General features: G+C 41.3%; 1 protein-coding gene across 1 annotated transcript in view; it reads right to left on the bottom strand.

Moving 5' to 3' along the window:
• The window catches only part of LOC106037293 (urea transporter 2), a 323,613-nt gene that overhangs the window by 134,618 nt on the left and 173,124 nt on the right, over positions 1 to 15,871 (bottom strand). Inside the window, exon 3 of the mRNA XM_066988875.1 lies at positions 6,043 to 6,148. The gene's annotated coding sequence lies outside the window, so the exon portion shown is untranslated. The remainder of the gene's footprint in view (positions 1 to 6,042; positions 6,149 to 15,871) is intronic.

The raw sequence follows: 15,871 nt of genomic DNA, 5'->3' as shown, positions 1-15,871 counted from the left end.
TCCCTCTCCCCAGATCACACAAGGCTAATTTAGGTAACACTGCCTCTCCTGTGCTGCTGTTCCACGTAACAAAGACATAATGCTACGGCTTTCTTCCCCTCTGTCTTTTGCAGCAGTCACCACCTGATGCCAATATTCCAACATTAGAAGTGTATTGAGCTAAAAAGCTCTGCTTGGATGATCATGCTTATCTCAGCTCAAAGGCTTTCAAAGCCCACCTTAGCCAAAATATGATACACACCATGAGCCCAATCATCCCCCTTACAGCCATCTACGAAGAGCTGTATTTTAAACCAAGCTTTTCCATTATCATTTTCTTCCATCCTTGTTTCAGCTCACTAAACATTAACCACTATGACCCACTGCATAAACCCAAACCATACTAAACAGATTAGGTTGATAGCCAAATCCTAACACCCTATTTGGGGAATGGCTATAATGCCTGGCTGTTTCTGTAGTTCAGTAGGTTGGGTATTTTTTGGGCAATGTTAAATCTTTTTACTTGACTGAAACATTAAACACCACAGTGCTAAGACAAAACAAATAGCCAGGAAAAATCCTTTGATTTAAGAACAGTACTAAAAAATAAGACAAACATAAACCCCAAACCCATCTGCATTGTATATCCAAAACTTGTAAAAGCGATCGACAAGATTTTATGAACTAGCTTATATATATGTGTGTGTGTTTACATTTTAGTCTCATGGATTGTATTTATGTTGGAACATAGGAAATGGCCTCTACCTTTAAATTTATATTGTGGCTCTACATAATCACATGCTTTCTCGCGGATAAAAACCCACTGCTGCTAGCAGAGCTGCCAGCAAGCTGTTGTAGAAAAGAACATTGCTGAATATCATGGTTTTATTTTTCAAAGGAAAAGGCAAGAGAAGGAAAAAAAAGCCACATAGTATGATATCAGTTGACAAAAGAGTAAATGTCAGGTCAGGAAATTCAGATAAATCATCATTAACTAGGGGCATTCTGAGCAGTGACTCCAAAGAATCAGACCTGTGCTTGGGGCTACTGGAAGTTTTCATCAGTAATCCAGAATTAGATATAAAGTCACCACTGATAGAATTTGCAGCTGATGAAGATTTGTAGAGGTATAAATAACTGCAGGGACAGTGTAATCTAGATCACTGGTGAAGCTTGGCTTGTTCAGGCAAAACGTGTTTTACTACAGCCAACTGTGGTGCTTTCCATGTAGGAACACAGAATGCACATTTTTTTTCTTATCCTACAGTTATGAAACTTTATCTGTAGTGAAGGGGCAGCCTTCTGCAGGTAAGGAACATGAGGAGTGTGTGTGCAGGAGGTCATGATGGGTGAGTAACCCAGCCTGAGCTTCATGCCGTGCTGAGACACACTGTTCCTGGTTGTTCCAGGACCTCTGAATGGAAAGAGGTGACAGATGTGAGTGGCAAGAGTGGCCTTGGTCTGAGGGGTAGGTTTTAGCCCCCCACCATCAGGAGTATCCAGAGAGCCTTGCTGTGTCTTGTGAAGGCTGTTGTCCCCCAGACAGAGCTGGGAAACAAGAAGGCAGGAGCTCATGCCACAGAAGCTATGCTTTTGTAGTAATACATATGAAAGTATTTTAATTAAAGTCTTGACTAAATGATACAGTCAGTGAAAAAGCAATGTGATATAAGTGTGACGTGATGAATTCCTAAATGGAGGACTATGAATGACATTGCTTACAAGGTACAGATGACACAATTTACAAAGTTGAAGTTCATGCTGTAGGTAATAGTAAGGAGCCTGGTCTGATCAGGATTGAGTTTTATCCAAGTGCCTGTGATACAGAGACCAATTTTTCAGCAAATATCTTGGAGCAGACAGGAACTTCTGTATGGCCATGAGTTCAGGGCAGGAGGTCTCCACTAAGAGCTGAACATTCATTTACATCTACCCTTGTCTAGACAAGGCAAGCTAACTTCTTATTAGTGGTCATGCTTATTTTACTCTTCCCACTTATGCAAGACCCTTATTCATCTGTTGCTTCTGACACATCCTGCTTCTGACTTCTTTCCTTCTGTTCTTCAGTAGCCAGCTAAAACTATCCCAGGACATAATCTGCACCACTACAAAATAGTTACCTCTATGGCTGATAGCCCACAGATCAAAGGCACGTCTACACCTACATGTATTTCTCTATATGTGTATGTGCTCTATGTGCATGTGCTCCATATACTACACATCAAGACCTTTCATGTTGAAACTCATAAACCTTTCCTATATGCATATTCCCATTTCAATAGGATCTGATTGCAGCCCTGCACCTGTGTACAAAATCAGGGTGAGTGAAATCGTAGTGCTGCATCCCTGCTTGCTTGCTTTCAAGAACATAAAAAAACAAAACAAAACAAAACAAAACATAGAGAAATTGTAGCAAATAGCCAGACAAGACTAGGGGAAATTCCTGAGAATGACTTTTCAAGCTCATCCTGCTTATTTGGGCAAGGAGAAGATGGAGAGGTAATTTGACTACTGCAGAAATATTTGTGCAGGGAGAACCTAGTTGGAAAAGGGCTCTTTAATCAGACAGAGGAAGGCATGAGAGGAACCAGTGTGATTTAGAATAAGATTAACTTTCTGCTGAGGAGGATTACAAGCCAGAACAAACTGCTAAAGAAAGCCATGGGTTCTCTGCTTCTCAGTTCCTGTAAATCACGGCTGGGTGTCTCTCTGGAAGACAATTTTCTCTGAATGTCAATTGCCAGGATCAATCCTGGGGATGACTGGGTGAAACTTAACAACCTGTGACATAGATGATCTAAGTGAAATGATTCTCTGGCCTTAAAATCACTGAATCATAGGGATGGTGAAGAGTAGAGCTTTATATAGCAATGGAAATATAAGTGGAGTAGATGCTGGAAGAGTGGAGGAATTAGACCCAGGCACCGAGAACAAGGAGTTCCATATCATTCGTTTTTCACACCTAAAGGACAGCTGGATGTTAAATAGATGTTCTGGGCCAGAAGTGTGGAGTAAAGTCTTTGTGCACAGCATAGAGGCAAATAAGCCTTATTGCTTTACTCTGCTCTTTTTATGGTGTCTCCTTTCCATGCCTTGAGCTCTTGGGGAGGAATATAGTCTGCCCAAAGTGGAATTACATTAAGCAGGGACAAGGTGCGGTGGTTCAAGAAGCTTCTGCAGGTGCCTTGAATTACTGGTGAGCTCAGCTTGCGTCTTTCAGTGTTTTTGTCATGAGGATATGGTATTTCATGTTTGGAAGAAGCTACTTTACCATGACACCTCTCAATTAATGGTTTATTGCAAATATTGATGTTTTACAACATAGATCATAGAATCATTAATGTGAGAAAAGACCTCCAAGATCAGATGTTTTATTGCTGATTTTTCTGCTTGGCTGTTACTCATTTTCAGCAATGAATTCCAGCCTGATTATTTATGTGTTTACTTATTTTAAAGAGAGCTAACAAGTTTCACCAGAATTATGTGTCACAGGGAGGTATCATAGCTAATCCAAAGAAGTTAATTGCAAGAGCAGGAAACCTCAGCATGTGAATTGAGTTTTATAAAAAGAGATGCACAAACTGCAATATGTGCTCATCATGACAGAGGTTTCTACACAGGTAAAGAACCACTGCAACCAGCAGTGTGCACAGGCAATGTTTTGCAAGGCTGTTTCCATCCCATGGAGACTGCAGAAAATGAACTCAATGGGCTGATAGTTGGAGCTATAAGATGTTAATAAGTAGCCTTTGTTGGTAAACAACAAAAATGCTTTTGAGGAAGCACAGACAAACAATTCTGTTTTAGGAAACTGAGGCACAAAACAAGGTGATTTGCTATTCCTGAGGTTTCTTAGTAGACTAGTATAAAAGTCACAAGAAAACAGAAAGGTTTATCAAGGCAAACTTTTCATAGAACAAATTAAGTCCCCATGCAATGCCTGTAAGAAAAGGTCTTTTTTGTCCCAAAGCCTTCCCAAAGCAGGGGAAATACAACCTTCTCTGCAGCTGTCTGGGTGGAACACATGCCCTTGAAATGGATGGTGCAGTCACTAAACACAAAATGCTTCACACTCACATCTCCTCCTCTTTAACATATATGATAAGGTCTTTTTGATCCCAGATTTTGTTCTGGAAACTTAATTTTGAGATGTGATCCATCTACATTATCAGGAAACAGGAAGGATAGATCTCTTGCCAATCTACTATGTAACTTTTTCAGGGAATGTATCTTTTGTTAGGTTGAATATTGACGAATCTTATTCTTTTGGTGTTAGATTTCTGATCTGAGAGCTAGTGCTTCTTTATTGCTCATGCTTATTTCTCACCAGGACAATTTTCCTACCTCCTTGGTTATGTGAGGGTTAATGTGTAAGTGCATGGTGGAGGTGCTGCCCAACTGAAGTCCTATCCTCAATGCTAAAGTACCTCCCTCACTTGGAACTACTCTGTACATCAGGGCTAGGAAGGGAGAAGAGAAAACAGAAGAGATCTCTAGTTTCCTAAATTTTCTGTTACAAAGTACAGAAAGAATTTCTCAAGTACAAAAATTTCCAGTGAGATAAAATACTGGTGACTTTTTTTTTTTTTTTTTTTTTTTTTTGAGAATATTTGATCTTTCTCCTTGCAAGATGAAAGTCAAATGAAGTGCAGGGCAGAATTTCCTTGCCCATGCATCATCAGATGTTCAGTTCCCAGGAACATCTCTGCCTCCAGAACCTGCTGCTCAGAGCCTAAATGTGGAGGCCAAACCCTGCTACAACTCCAGCACATCTTCCAGCTCTTCCTGGACATGGAGTATCGTGTAACCCAAAACTTACATCCTTGCAGCATGATTCCCCTGTCAGCACTCTCTCACACACTAAAAAGCCCTGGAATGACTAGCTATGACAGCACCACCTCCTAAAGCATGTCGTGGGATCATGTTTCTTGACTCCACGCTGCATGTTCCCCACTCCTACAAGTGAGCGTTCATACAGGCTTGCCAAAGCAGCAGCAGAAGTCTCCAGTACTGCACTTCTGACATTGGCCAACGCTAGATATCCTCCAGATGGTAAAAAACAATCTTTACAGACCTTGGAGGCACTGATGTGGTACCGTACTAGCTGACAGCAGCTGTTGATTACCTAAATCTTGTAATTTTTATTTTTGTTAATGCACACCAGCTGCAGAGCTTACTGTCACATGACAAACCCAATTGTCTAATCTCTGCGTTTTCCCCTGAATCAGGAACTTTTCTCAATACCCATCTATGGTGCTACAAATTAATTATATCTGGCATTAGGATATTTGCTTTGTTCTATTAAGATACATGCACAGAAGCTCCCAGAGGACTACATAAGGTGTAGATGAACAACTTCATCTAGAAATATCATTCTGGTATATGTATTTGTGAGAAGTCATTTATTTATTCAGTTAAATCAAGAAATATAATCATCTGTCTTAATTTTTACCTTTGGAAGCAGTATAATATATGCCAAATCAAACAAGTAACTCATCCATCTTTAATAGCTTTCTTTGTGCCATGTAACTGCACAACAGCTGCTTTGTCAAATGACCAAGAAATTAGTTTGGCAAAACAGTGGTTTTCATCAGCATATGACCTTAACATAACATTTACATTTCAGGAAATGCTGTTCCAGTCAGAACAGAACTGCAGGGCAAACTCACATCTCTAGATACTCATGGAGGCATCCGACAAAGAAGCTGATAAATGCACCAGATTAGTACAGTATTATTTTCCATAAATCTGGGACATGCTCAGCAATGTCAAACTTGTTCCTGTGTCTTTAAATGAATAAATAAACCCAGGCTTGCTCTGAAGCTCAGAAGTGAGGTGGAATTCATTTAACTCATTACCATTTAAATGATAGATGGACAAAGTAAACTCTTCTTTTCAGGCAGGGAATGGACCATGTAGAGACTCGTACACTGGTATAACATAGACGCGGTCTCTCAGCTTTAGATGATTGGATTCAGATGTTTCCAAGAAAATTATTTGCTCCAAAAGGACTCTTTGGTTACTAACAGGTATAGCAATCATATTTGAAATGTTTTTACTCACAGTCAGGTTCCTACAGCTTCAGTCACATAGGATTTACTGGAGGGTTTATCCTTGGGCTGCTCTGTTGAGTGCAGAGAATTCAGGTGGGTGTTTTCAGATGGTTAGGCTGCCAAGACATACAAAGTAAAAAACAACATGTTTAGAGGAGAAATATTTTGCTTTTGCCATTTTGGCTATAATTTATTTCCGGCATTTGCAGAAAATCATTATTTGCCTCTCCTAAATCCCAGAGAAATTTAAACAGGAGAACGGGAGTAAGTGGGTTTTGGTTTGTTTGTTTATTTTGTGAGAAGAGGAGGTACATCCATAGCTGAGAACAAGAAGGTAAGATCTTCACACCTAACCCAGGCTGAGTGAGAAAATAGCATTTTGGTATTCTGTAAGTTAATTTAAGGAATTAATAAATTCTTAATTTAATTCTTGATTCTGTTTTAATAACTATATGAGAGTGGGGGGATGACCCCAAAACACAAGAGAGATTTAACATAGTTGACATTTATGCTGCATAACCACAAATGACTTGCTTGATTTCTGGTTTTCTTGTAACCTTGAAGCTTGATCTAAGCTCACCAAAAGTTTCCTGTGCACCCACAGGTCTCTTCTCAGCAGTTTCCAGGGAGCTAACAGGGATTTACTGCTTTGAGTCAGAGAGATGGACAACCTCTTTGTGTATGTGGCTGTGACAGTATTTTGATCCCCATGTCAGACACAAATGGTGGCACAGGGAGCAGGATGGGGGTAGATTTGAGAATAGGTCACACGTCTCATAACGTTTCTTTATAATAACCTTTCTTTGTAACAGAAGAACTCTTTAAGACACTGTCTCATAGGAGTGTATTCTCAATCCAGCCAGAGTCTGTGACAAACTGCATCACCCTAAGACTCTGCCAGACCCTAGGACAAAATCTTCCTCTTCTTCACCTCTGACCCCCGATGTGCCTGGTCCTGGCTCTTTCTGCAGACCTCCTTGCTGGGTTTTGCATACATCCCTGCAGCTGCTTTTGCAAACCATGAATTACATTTCTCCACTGTCAACAATTGCAGTCGTTCCCATGGAAGCCTCCTTGCTCTGGGCTTGAACCTCATCCACGGTGCTGTTGCCTGGGTGCCCACCTCTTGCCTGCTGTTGAGCTGCTTTCCATCCCCCTGCCTCCCCAGAGTCAGGCAGGCATGCTGCACCTCACCTGCTGCAAGCCGTTTTATTTTTGTTGGCTTGGGAAAAGTTGTTGGTTGGTCTTGGCTTATTTTTCAATATTTCACATGAAAGAGAGGAAAAGAAGCTGAGTTGCAGAGCCTAACTTCTTCAGGTCAACAGCTACCAACATTGTGCCTTCCAGCACCTGGTGCTGGAGGGTGATTTGGTAAAGTCCTCCCTCACCTGCCTCCCTGTAGGTTATCCTCCTAGTTTCAGTGAGACTATTCAAAGCATTTACATCCCTCAGCTGTAAGTGGGGGTGGCAGATAGAAACCAAATGAAATAGAGAGGTCTTTTCTTTTTGTCATGTCACCTGCAGAAGTGAATTTTTGTTGATGTTGACAGTTCTTCCAGACACAATATATACTTTCTTTACATATATTAATTCAAAATAAAACAAACAAACAAAAAAAACATAAAACAAACAAACAAAAAACCACAACCAAACCAAACCAAAACAAAAAAAACCACCACCAAGAAAAAACCTGTTCAGATTCTGAGGAATAAACAAATGGTTTTCCAGAGAGCTGAAATTTCAGGTTTATTCCCTCATACTTACCAGAGACCACACTGAGGCTAGGATTACTCCAAGCAGCATGCAGAAAGAGTAATTGAATAGCATATTACAAGCTGAGGTCTGGCAATGCTTTTCAAATTAATTTGAGTGGACAGCACCAGTTTTTGTGGCCAACAGACCAGCATTTCATCACCATTTCTATCCCCGGAACACACCCACAAGTAGACCAAATGGAGGCAGCCTCCAGAAAAAAAATCAAAACTTACATCCTGGGCCCGAAATAAAAGGCCTAAACTGCTTTTCTGCCTTGTGTTCTCTGTGTAAACCCATAGTTAAACTCCAAATATGGGTTTGGAGCTTAATAATTGGAAAGACCTTCCTAGAGCAGTGCAGTTTTGAGGGCAGCCATCAATTCCCAGCCATAGCAGATGGTGTGCTGGTGGGTGAACATCATTTGGGCAGCCCTAAATTTTGAGAGCCTCTGGCTCTCAACAAGGTCCCTGTTCCGGGAGTGGCAAACTGATTCACCAGCCTAGGGGACTTATGAGTAAAATTCTGGCTGGACAGAGGCAAACAGAGCAGGGACCCCAGGGCAATGCAGTTATTCTACAGAGGGTACCATACACGTGCTCAGCCTCATGCCAGTCCCAGAGCAGGTTATCTCATGCTTTCCTCTATCGGCTATGTACAGAGTTACCACAGAGAGGGTGGTATGACAGAAGTGTGCACTGTTGCTTAGTTCATGGCGATGTGTTCATCTGCCCTTGTCTACTGTAACTTTGGGGTTTGATGAAGGTAGATAAACTTACAGGGAATTTGCCTCATTTATTGTAAAAAATGCCTTCTAATTTATGGCTCTAGAAACTCTTCTGATGCACATCTTCTTTCATATGGGTGATGAAGATGCTATATCCCAGATCGCTTGGATTTTCTTCTGGTGGTCCAGGGAAGCACCCCTTGGCTTCCTCATTCTGGTGGGACAAGGGTGGAAAGGTCTTGTGAAAGAATCAGAGCTGCTCTGGAAATGCCTGAGACCTGATAAACACGGAGTCTTGCAAAGCCATTTTTAGACCTCTGCTTTTTAAATATAGCCCTTGCCACCAGCACCTGCTCTACCAATAACGTGTCATCTGCGAGATGTCACTCGCTGACATTGAGTGTCACGTACAGAAGCAGGCCAAGCATTTGCCAAGCAGAGCCTGTTCTCCAGAGGGAGGAATGTAGCTGCAGATTATATGACCTGGATAACATTTGACAGCATTATGCCTCCATACATGTCTGCTCAGCACCTTATGCATTGAAGCTCCCGCAGTCTGGAGCCACAGGATGTTACTGTAACCCAAGTATTATTTATGTTGGCAACTGAGATATAGATGATGGGTGAAGAAAGAGAAAAAAGCAGCATTGCTGATGAATGAATTTGTGTATTACGGTTTTTATAGCATCAAACAGCTTAATATCAATAGACTGTACTGACCTAAACACACGACAGAGAGATTTTGTCTCAGGACCTCTAATTTTTTCCTTTCCATAGAGATTTTTGACTGTCGGAGCTCATACTTATTTTTATGCATTTTTGTAGCTCACCTTTTCTCTGTTTTGCACGAGAACTGCACCTCAGTGAGTGGTGGAAGGAGCGAAGAAGGGGCAGAATCACAGTGCCCGTACCTTGCAGGACACACAATGGGGCTGGAGTGACAACTGCCTATGTCGTCAACCCACTACTTCTTTCATTTTACTAGCAGAGTCAGAACGGGACCTGGACCTCACCATTTGGGATTGCCTAGGGCAGGCTTGAAATTTTGGCCGGGTTTTGACCATCACCTGCCCCAGCTCTGCTGAGACATGCCAGGCATGCTGCTCAGGCTTGGCGTGGGAATCCCAGCATGTGTCCAGAAATTCCTGCGCTGAGCTCGTGGGCTCCTGTGCTGTGGTCATAGTGGGTGCTCACTGACATTAAACCCTGTGCATAGCACTGAGGTGTGGGGAGTGCAATGCATCTGAAGTCTCAGTTGCTGAAAGCACTGCCTGGCCGTAACACCACCGCTTGCCCCAGTCAGGTACTTGCTGGACATCGGGATATTAAGGGCACAGCTTTCCGCAGCCTGCTTTCAGAAGGTGCAGCTGGGGTTCGCACTGGTTTTCAAAACACCTCAGCTCAGCTACTGAGCTGTGGCCATGCAGTCTCCTTTCTCTTTTTTGCTCTCCCCCATCTCCTTTCCAAGCACCTGCAGTGGCTTTCAGCAAGCATTCACACTCGCTCTCTCTCTCCTTCTCTCTCTCTCTCTCTCTCGCCGCATATATGTTAAAATTGTTATTTCCCAGCAGATGTATCACATGAAGGTATTAAATTCCCACCCTTCCCACCTCGCTCTCAGAACATTGACTCTGCTTTCACAGAAACACCAGTTTTATTATAACAGAGCTGAGCATTTAAGCTTCATTCTAAGATTCATCTGTCTTAAAACAGAAGATGTTAAAAATATTGGTGATGGGAAGCAGTGAGTGTAACCTCCAAATCTCCCCTGTTCGGATCAGATGTAGCTTTCCTGCTGTAATCATTCCTCTCTTCCCCCTTCTCCCCTCCCCTCTCTCTCTTTTTGGAGATGTGTTTCTCTCTGACTGTGATTCTGCAGTGGCAGAAAGGGGTCAATCTATCTGTAAAAGATGGACTCAGCCAAGCTTTTCTAGCTCTTTCCTGCTGATGGCAATTATCCGGAGGTTGGCAGCGGTCCCAGAAACCTGCAGTTCCTGCAGTCCTGCTGCTGTGGGCCTGCTCCACAAAGCCAGCATCCTAAGAGGATCACTTGGTGTGATGCACAGGAAATGACAAACAGAAAAGGTCACACGTACTCCAAAAAGATATACTGCTCGGCAAATTTAATTGACATTGTGCAGCTTTTCAAAATGTCCCTGCAGACATTCCAGCATTTAACAGATGCAAGCAAAGAACAGCAAAATAACAGGGCTTTATAAAAAGGGCAGAAAAAATACGTTCTGTCCCCCCAAAAGAATTTTTTCATACCCTGGTAATATCCTTTCACATGGTCTATTGGATCAGGATAATTTTTTTGTTACCCCTGGTCTGGCAAGTGAAACCTGCTGGCCCATCCCCCAGCCTCCCTCCCTTCCCTCGCACACACACTGCTGCTTTTTAAATCATTGAGCTTTCATTACACAGGGTAGCTGTCCTTGTTGTTTTCCTTGCATGTTTGTCTGTTAAAATATTGTACGACAAACCAGCTCCCCGTCAAGCCCAGTGCTCTCCAGAGGCTTTGGCATTGTGTCCTGTGTTATCTAGCCAGAGGGAAAAATGCTGCCTGCATCAATGGGTGCTTTCTTTAAAGAAAAGAAATAAGAAATCTGTGGAAATTTAAGAAGGTGTCTGATATCTAGCACTGTTAGCAAGAGGTGATGGGAAAGCAGTGAGTGGCCACAGTGAATCTAGAAAGAAGGCAGGTGGTCCCATTTCAGCAGGGAATGTACTCTGCAAGGGCTCAGCTCCTCAGCTGTTTCACTCAGCATCCTTCTGCTAAGAACAAATTCAAAATCAATTTGTTTTTGTGGTTTTGCCTTTAGTTTCTTCCAATTAAATAAAAAAAAATGGTGGCAAAACAGTATAGAATGAATACTGAAGATACTGAAGTACTGAGCAGGCATTGACATGAGATCTGAATACCTGGCCCATGTACATACATGCAATTTGTGATGAAAGCCACCACCTTCCCTATGCAGCTGGGACCATGCATTCGCCTTGATTTAGATGGCTGGGAGAGCAAAGAAGCAAGGTTTGAGTCTATGGGGAGCTTTGAATCTTCATGTCATGAGTCCCAGTGTGTCAGCTGGACTGCTATAGGGAGAAGTGATTAATGTTCCGGAAGCTTTCATGGGCTGCTGTCTACAGAAACTGTCCACTTGGATAGATGGTATAAAAAGTTCAGTGCATCAGATTAAATACTTCAGGACTCTATAAACAAACAAAAAGGTCCATGCTGGGGGCTTCGTTGGTTACTCTGTTTTAGAAGAAATAAGTACCCTAACCAGAGCGTGAGCACATACATGGATAGCATCTGTAAAAACTGGTTACTTATTTGCCTGATTATAGCCGGAGGTTAGTCAAGAAATTCTGTGATTACAATTTCAGCAAAGAGTTGGTGGAACAAATTGTTTTGGCTGAAGGATGGCACAACCAGGGAGTTTACAGGGCACAACAGCAACCTTGTAGAAAACAATGATAATGGAACCGAAAGTCACTTTGCCTCAAAATGCTGCATTTGAAACAAGAGGGCGTGAATAATACAACCTACAACTGGAGGTTCAAAGTACTCTGAACAACACCTAGCCCTACCAGCCATAAAAGTTGGGGAAACATGATTTTACTTTCTTTTTTTTTTTTTTTTTAGAAGGCAATGCATTGTTATGGTAATTGTTGGGATCATAATCCAAGACTGTCTGTCCACCTCTGTACCTAAAGTACAAGCTGTACACAAATAGGAGGGACTGGGTAGTGCGAGGTACATTTCAAGGCAATTTTCTCAATTTCAGTAATTGCTACAAAGAAAGATCCTTTTGAAAGGGCAACATGACATTGGACTTCAGCAAGGAGGCATCCACTTTCTGAATGAAAACTGAACCTCATTTTTTAAAGACAGGTGGTACCCTTTAGCTGAAACACAGACAAAGGGCAAAGTTTCAGGAGTTGGTTCTGCCTGTTTCTGAATGAGTTTTGTCCATCCTTTATCCTGCTTTGTGTCAGGGCAAAAGTTCAAAGGCAACAGTGATAAAACCCACGTCAGTGCTGACACCACCAAGTGTGGGAGAAGCATCAGTCCTTTTGAAATGTCCTTCAGAACTAGTTCAGCATCATAATAGGTTTCACTGCTATGATGAAACTCAGCTCTGGCAAAGTTTCACTTGGTTCAAAATGTTCTGATTGTCAAGCAATGTGTGAACAAACACACTTTAATTTACATGCTGTTATAAAATGATTTTGACTTCCTCACGGACAAGACAACTCTAGTTTAAGAGCCTGCTGTCAGAAATAGTTAACTTTCCAACAGAAACATTTCCAAGAAAAGGTTTTTGCTCTTGACAAAGTCACTGTGTAGTAAGTGACTCATAACTGTGTAATATTAATGGCTGGTTTCATAACTCACTCTGCTGTTACACTGGACTTCACAGAAGCAACACGATAAAACTCAGAAGTTGATCTTCTCTGTACTGCGGACTTCTGTCAACACAATTACATTGGTCAGGAGAGGCAAGAGGTGAGATCTCTGGCTGAGGAACAGCATCAGGAAAAACCTGATTGTAGAAAAAGTCAAAGAAGCCAGAACTGAACTTTCACCATATCACTGCTTTCGTTTCAGGATGGAGGGGGCAGAGGAAAAAGGTTACATTTTTTCCCCAAATATCCTAACCTTTGGGTTTTGTTTTCTGGGGGGAAAATCTCTAAAGCATCTTAAGATTTTAAACACAAAATGTTTTCTGAATTAAGGCTTGATTTAGTTCTTCTGCCTCCAAAAGCAAAAGCTCCAGTCCTTTAGACCACAGGAAACTTTCCAGCTGTGGAAATATTAAAGCTTTTACTGTATGCAATTGAGCTGTTCTGATTCCATCTGCTAAAATGGTAAATTTTCACATATGCTTGTTTTGACTGATACCCAATCCTGAGTACTTTGTAAGGCAGTTGCACATGCAGGCCTGGTAAAAAATATTCAGCTTTTGCCAGCTCAGGAAAATGATTGGTTTGTTAGCAGAAAGTGACAGGTTGGGCCTTCGTGACTTAAGTGGAGAAGAAAAACATTCATAAACCACTCTTGTTTTGTCGGCAAAAATATTTTTAAAAACAAAGAGATACTATGACTTTTCTGGCCATTATGGGAAACTAGTTGAAAAAGCTAAAAGAAAGAATATACATCCTGATGAAATTCTTTTAATTTAAGGATTGCCAATATTGTACAAATCAGTGCTGGGTTGATTTTATTAATCTTGTTGTTAGGTCTTCCTATTTTCATCTCATGTTTCTAATAAGTGCTTGGACATTTTAGCAGATGAAAACTTCAGAAAACACAGAAATTCTTCCTTTGGGGCCACTCCTTTCTTCTCATGGAACATGTAGAACTAGAACAACAAAAATTTCTAAGAATAAATCCCTGTGGTGTATTAGTGTGAAATATTGTCAGTGGCAACTCAAAGATTGCGTAGTCTCGGGAGAAAGGAGAGAACACAATTTAAAGTTTCTTATTTTAATTGCAAAATTGTATCATTCTTTAGTTCAATCTTTGGCTAGGAAAAAAGAAAAAACATAAACTGAATTATAGCCAAGTATGATGGATGCTTCTTACTATCACACAACTGCTTAGGAGGGAACCATGGAATCTTGCAGTAATTTCTGCTGGAAGGGACCTCTGGAGGTCACCAAGTCCAACCCTGCCCTCAGACCAGAAAGTACTGAATAATCCTATTTCCAATCAAAACTGTGGGGAAATAAGGGCAGGCAGAAGGTCAGGATTTGATTTCCAGACAGCCTGCCCACCCATGAATTTTATTCTCCCAGTTTTCAAGGCACACTGAACAGCTTCCAGGGAGAACCAGCAACATCAGCAAAGTCCTTAGCAGATTTCACAGGACTCCAGATTTTCTATGTTTTTGACATAACAGTTTTGTAAGGGGTTAGGGTGTTTTTTCTCTATTTTGTTTTACTTTATATTGAAATATTTTTGAAAGATCTGGTCAGTATCCTCTTTTCATGTTTCTGAGAGCAGAGAAATAAGTCCAGGTGCTAGCATTGTATACAAAATGATGAGAGTAGCTTTTTAGGTGACAGGTTTATATTGCATCCCTAGAAAAGGGAAAACTTGGATCTACCTGTTCCTTTTAATGTATAACTTGCTGCCCTTGATCAAGAAGTGATTTGTCCTCAGTCATCACATGCTCAGCTCACCTATTTAAAATATGGTTGCTGTCTCATTAAAGACAAGAAAGGTCAGGATTTGGGTTTTATGTTTTGCTTGAAAGACTTGGACATTCCAGCCTGCACAGAGCGTTCTAAAATAATTCTGGGATTTCTGTCAGTTTTGATTTATAACAACATATGTCAGATTTAATTACACCATCACCCCACCCATTCATCACCCATGTTGCTCTCCACGACGCTCTTCACCAAATCTCCAGCGGATGTAATGACCTGAACTTGTTTCAGCAGTGCCAACAGGATTACATATCCCCATACCATTATGCATTGCAGATTAGTGACTCTGCTAGGACTGGGAGGTATGGTCAGACAGCAGAAAGGTGCATAAAGCAGAGAAGCAGAGATGCTGGGGTTGCCCTTGCCCAAGCTTGCTCCATAACACACACCACTGTTAACAACCTCTGCTGAGGGGACCTGAAGCAGATCTGTACTGAGGATGCATACTTTATAGGTAAATCTAACTCATCCTTAGCACTTTTGAGTGGTGCTGTGTGGGTGAAGAAAGCTCACTGAGTACTGGCTCTAAGATCCTTGAACCATGAAGCATTATGGTGTAAACAATTTCTGGACTCCTAAACTTGTTTTTGTGCAAACAAAACAAAACAATATAACAAAACAAAACAACTCAAACCCTGAACTCTTTCTGTTTCTGTCTCTTAATTATCAGGAAGTGTGTTTTAATCAATGCCAAGGCACAGCTCTCTGATCAAAGGTGGAGGAGACACAGGTGTAATTATAGAATTACTCTGTTGCACCAGATCAGTGCTTGCTGGATAAGTCAGACTTCAAATCTGAGCTCTTTCATCTGATGCTTTAAATTCACAGTCAAAATACAATGTTGACGTTTATTTTTTGTTTTACTTAGTTTGGTTTGATCTCTCCTCAGCTTTAAATTTCCTTACAGTAATAAATCCAAATAACTGTCAGGCTATCATGGCAGCAGGTTCATCACTGAACAGAGACTGAAGATCAAATACAGAATTTAATTAGCATTGGACAATGTTTGTGGGAGGGCAAAATCTTCCTAAAATCAATCTTTATTTTACCTCTGAAACATTTAATTCTCTTGAAAGGAAGTTTGATTTTGAAGCTAAAGACTTGAATTTGGGCTCTAAAGAGGTTAATCCTAAGTAACATTTTG

This window comes from Anser cygnoides, chromosome Z, assembly GCF_040182565.1.
Source record: "Anser cygnoides isolate HZ-2024a breed goose chromosome Z, Taihu_goose_T2T_genome, whole genome shotgun sequence".
NCBI lineage: Eukaryota > Metazoa > Chordata > Aves > Anseriformes > Anatidae > Anser > Anser cygnoides.
The sequence above is the reverse complement of the archived record's forward strand: the minus strand, read 5'-3'. Positions and strand labels throughout refer to the sequence as shown.